Source organism: Olea europaea, unplaced genomic scaffold, assembly GCF_002742605.1.
Source record: "Olea europaea var. sylvestris unplaced genomic scaffold, O_europaea_v1 scaffold2588, whole genome shotgun sequence".
In the NCBI taxonomy this organism is placed as follows: Eukaryota; Viridiplantae; Streptophyta; class Magnoliopsida; order Lamiales; family Oleaceae; genus Olea; species Olea europaea.
The window spans coordinates 46850-52528 of record NW_019244186.1 but is presented as its reverse complement, the minus strand read 5'-3'; positions in this window follow the sequence as shown (position 1 = coordinate 52528).

Genomic DNA, 5679 nt, shown 5'->3' with positions numbered 1-5679 from the left:
CATTCTTGCAGTACACATTCAGGCATGTATGTCAAACAATGAATCTCACTCAGGCTTCATCAAACTGCAGTACACACATTTCAATTACACATTCTTGCAGTGATGCAATGCATTTCTTACAGTATACATTCAGGCATGTATGTGATACAATGAATTTCACTTTTGACACATGAAATGAATCTCAGAATCTTGCAGTGCCCAGAGTCTCAAAACCCAAATTTCATTTTTCGAATGCAATTCTGATAAGTTCTTGTGATACAAAGAAACTCATAATATAAGTCAACTTCAGCTCATATTTTCGGTTCTTACTGAAAATTCAAAAAATACAGAAATTTTATCTGCCGATTTTGATATACCCATGTAAACTACAAGTAAAGTGGCTTCGACATACCCATGTAAACTACATATCAGAAGCAGCTAATTTACCTGCCGATTTCGTTTCGTTTCGTTCTGGCCTTGGTCTGAACCGGAGTGGTGAAACAAGGCTTCTCGGGAACTGAAATTTCTGGTTCAGACTGGTTCTCCGTTGGGTTCGGTGTCAACTTCCCGGTGACAGAATATTCAGAGAATGATTCTTCCACAAAATGAGATAACCACTCTAAATTCTCCAAATCCTGCGCCTGCCATACAACATACCCCCTTTCTCAGTTTTCTTTCTTCGAATATAGCTTCCAAAACCGGTTAATTCAAAAAAAATATGCATAAAAATTGAAACTTGGTCTCACCGGAACGCTTAGTTCGCTGCAATGAAGAGTCCCAAAATCATCTTTTACAAAGGAAGCACTGTTAGCGGAGGGAAGAGAGAAGAGAGGGAGCTTCGATCGCCTTGATTCGCCTTTGATCACCTTCGATCCGTAGACGTCTGAGAATTGGGGAAATACAATGCGTTGGGCCGGGGTGTGCGTTCATGCCGGGTCTCCTTTCGTTTCTTTTTTTTTGTCTTTTTTTTTTCCTTTCCACCTCACTCTATCAACCGGTTCTGTCAACCGATTTTGTACGAGTAACAGAACCGAAACTAAAAACTGAAACATGAAGAGAATAGCTCCTTAATTTCCCACCTCATTTCTCTCTATATCTCTACATACCCATCTCTCTCTCACATTATAGTAGCCGACATTTTGTTCCAGTCGCTATTGCTGTACGACACGAATCAATCGATGAAGCAGTGACATCGTACTGCTACGAGGGTAGATAGCGATAGAGATGAGAAGCTTCCATTGACCATCGATGATGAGAGAGCGGCTATCGTATGTGACATTGTAAAATGCAGACAAAATGCTCATCAGTAAACTGAATATTAATCAACGAAGCAGTGACATCGTTGAGGATCTCAAGGTACTCAGTGTTGGGTATTAGGTTTTGATTGTTGGTGGTAGAGGATCTCAGAGCGCACGCAACACAATGTGCTGAGCTACTGCTACGAAACTGGGGATACTGTAGATCGATGGTGTACTTTCTTCCAAATTTCTTTGTGGTCGGCACTGCAAATCGAATGTGCTGCTTGTCTTCCATTTTTTCTTTGGTCACATGTGGCTAACTTTATAGATCGGGTGGAGAAGAGAATCAAAGGAATGGTTGTGATTGTGGTGGTGGAAGTGCGCATGGTGCTCGCGATCTGGCGCTGGATGTCAAGATCTGATGGTTCATTCGCATTGTTGTAATGGTGTTTTTTTGTGTTACTATGGTGGTGGTTTTGCGTTGCTGTGGTGTGTGGTGGTGTTATAGTTGCTGTAGTGGTGGTTTTGCGCAATTTGATAAGGTGGGTGGTGATGGTGGTGGTCGTGATAGTGACAGTGGTCATGGGTAGGATGGGGGGTGTTTGTGATTAATTATTTGGTTGATTATAACCAATAAATTATTTAATTTGTAACCATGTGGCCTAAAAATGTGATTGTGACTCACAATTTATTAAATTGTGATCGAGAAATGACTTGTGACCAATTAATTTGATAACTTGTAACTTATAAAGTTTGTGACTTATGATCGATAAATAAATTGTGACCTATAAAATTTTTATTGTGATCGAAAAATAATTTGTGGTCTATAAAAAAATTTATTTGCAATCGAAAAATTTTTTTGTTTATGATCAAAAAATAATTTGATAATTGTGACTAAATTGTATAGAATTGAAACATTAATATATTTAATTAATAAAGAATATTTTTAATTAATTATTTCATCAATAAATTTAATTAATATATGCTCAAAATTAAGGCCAAAAATCAATTTTAACCCAACAATTTCAGCCTATGTTCGAAATCCAATTCTCCAACTTTAGTGAAAGACTCCACGGTAATTAATTTATGTCTTAATTAAATCCACACAGTTTTTAACTTCCAATTTCAAAAATCAGGTTTAAAATTTATTTATTCAAAAATCAAGTCATAATTCCACTTTTAAAATTAATAATAATATTATTAAATTAAATTAATCTACTAATTGTAGATAAACCCATAACCCACTTGAACAAATTTTCTTGGACAGGGTCACGTATTACCCTGTCCAAAACAGCACCCCCCCCCCTTCGAATGAGAGATATTTTGATAAAGATATTAAGTGGGTTGAGTTTTGCTATTTGGATAGGGCCACGACGTAGGAAATCGGCCTATAGGGGGGCACTGTGATAAGGCCTACGTAGCCCTATCAAATTAGGAAAACTCAACCCACTTAATATCTTTCCCAAAATATCTCTCTCCTTACATTTTGTCAAATTCATCGTCTTCTTCATCTCTCTCATCAGCGTCACCTCCTTCAATGCCACTATCATCATTACTTCTCCATTTCGTCAAACAAAAGCCTAAGTCCAAACATAGTCTCGAATTTTCTCTCCTCTATAGGTTCACAATAACAAGCTCATTCACTCAACTCCCTAATGGCTCGAGAACTACAATCCCAATAGCAGTTACTATTTGGTGGTGTGTGCAGATCTGTGTGGTGAGTGTGTGCAAATTTGTGTGTGATGGTGTGTGCAGTGGGGGTGTGTGTGGATATGTGTGGTGCATTGTTGTGTATACGGCGATGCTGGTATAGTACAGTGATGTGTGCGATAGAGGTGGGGTGGGGTGATGGGTTGTGGATTTGAAGCGAAGGAGTTTTTTAGGTGGTGCCACTATAGTGGGACGAGTGGGGTGGGGTGAGGGAGATGAGTGATAATTTGTAATCATTTAAATAGATGTGACCCGCTAATTTGATAATTTGTGATCGGGAAAAAAAAATTGATCAATTATTTTAATAATTCGCGACCAACTAACTTGATAATTTGTGACCGGTTAATAAGTTATAGTCTATAAAATTTATAGTTTATGATCGAAAGATAATTTGTGATCGATAAATAATTTATGACAATGACATTCAGTGGTTGTGACTAGTATGTAATTGTGACTATAAACCGCATATTATTTTAAACTTAACCTATTTAATTACATATTTAATTAATAAAGCCTATTTAATTAATACTACCTGATTTTTGAAAGAGCTCCACAAGTTTGTCAAATTTTAAAGTATATCTTTAAAGATTGGTAGTTACGTATTTTTCCCCTAAGTAAATTTTATAATAAATAATTTCATTGATTAAATTTAAAGATAGATTTAACCATAAGAGATGCTATATTTTTGGCTAAGCTTAAAAATAATTAAATTTTATTTTTATATTTTATTTTTGTATATTTATAAGCAAAAACTTATTTATATTGACTATATTGAAAGAGATGCTATTATCAAAATAAGTAACTTGTGCTATATTTAATTTATAAATAAATTGAATACTGTTAAAAACTTTTTTATTCATAAACTAATCTGATTCTAAGTATATTATTAAAGTGAGCCAAACATGGACAAGACTTTTCAATTGTTAAGAATTACTGGTTGTCAAAGTTTTTAGAGACGTTTCTAAGAAAAGTACTCATTATGTATTTTCTAAGTTTTTGTTTTGTAGATATATATCATTTACTCATGCTTATCATTCTTCCATCATTTTATATTTTTTAAGGAGAGCATCGATTTTTTTATTTGACAAGAAAAACTACGAAAATCTAGTAGGGCAGCTAGAGTTGACATTAAAATTTGTACTTGCTTGAGAACTTAATCCACCATATCACGAGTGTCATCAGCTTAGATTTCTAAACTAGATCTCGTGTGATGTAGAGCATCTTTTATGACGTGAGTTCATTGAAAAAAATTTAAATTTCAATCCACCCTAACATCTTTATCTGACTTTACCCCGGACTCATATTATCTATAGTAGCCTTTTTCTTTTGTTTAATCAAGAAATTACAACTTGATTAATAAAAATAAATAAAAATCATCCATTTATATCTTATCTGCTAAGAAGAAGGGAAAATTACAGCAACGGTCCTTAACCTTTATGTTTTTTGTAGACTTACCTTCATTTTGTGGTAGCAAGGGTCCCTAACTTTTCATAAATATGCACTTGAGGTCCATCTGAACGGAAACCGTCCAAAACACCATCAGTTGATCGGAAAAATTCCTTTAACTATCTGCTATCGCGACGATTTTATTATGGCCCCGTTTGGTACCCATTTTTTTCAAAATACATTTTTTCTCTCTTCTTTTCAACCACACATTCTTTATTAAAATAATATTACATGTAAATCAAAAAAAATTCTTATTTTTCAACCATACATTTCCCATCAATTTACTATTCTAAAATGTATTTTTACAGGAAAATGGATATCAAACACTCCCTAGATGTTGATACCTTTCCGGACGGTTTTATTGGATATTTATTCCTTAATTTTTCCGGTCAATTGACGGTATTTTGAACGATTTTCATTCACATGAACCTCAGGTGTATATTTATGAAAGGTTAGAAACCTCCACTGGCGCAAAATGAAAGTTAGGATAATCTTAAAAAAAATAAAAATATTAGGGACCACTAGAAGAATATTTTAACTTTAATTTGGTGATAAACTATTTGAGCAAAGGGAAATATTTTGTATATAAATACACGTGTTTATATAATTTTTAAAAAGTTAGATTAGTGGTGGCCACTGTATGAAAGCCATTCTCTTTATCTGCATCATTTGTGAGTATCTTATCAGATCTATCCGTTATCCTGACTGCAAAAGGGTCTTTATGCACGAAACTCAAATTGGGTTGAGTTGATTTTTATTCAATCATCATGCCATCAGCTAAAAATTTAAATGGTTAAAGATACCATATATCACTTTATTTTCGAATTTAAGCTTTATGTTCTTTTAATCTGAGTAGTGCAAGATATGTAGCCAACGCGTTAAGTATCTTATGTGGGGAAAATGGGTTGAAGCATTTGGTGCGAATACAAAAAACATGTTAATTATCTCGTGAAAGGTTGGATACGTAATTTTTTTTATAACTAGACGTGAGAGAGGCTTGAGCACAATGCTTTTATTTCCATTAATCGAATTCCCTAAAATGCGATATTTTGATGAGATGATTCAACTTATCACTAATAGGCATCTTTGTCCACTAATTTATGCTTCTTCTTTTTTCTTATCTTTTGGTCTTTAAAATTTAAGGAAAATTCGTCCAAAACCCTTTACTTTGGGATACCAATACAAATTACAAAAAGTATAATAAAAAAACTTCTCACGGAAGTGGAACGCATGATGCTACAGTTGGAGTGGGATCACCTTTAGATTTAATTCGAATAAAGAGCAAAAAAAAAAAAAAAAAAAAAAG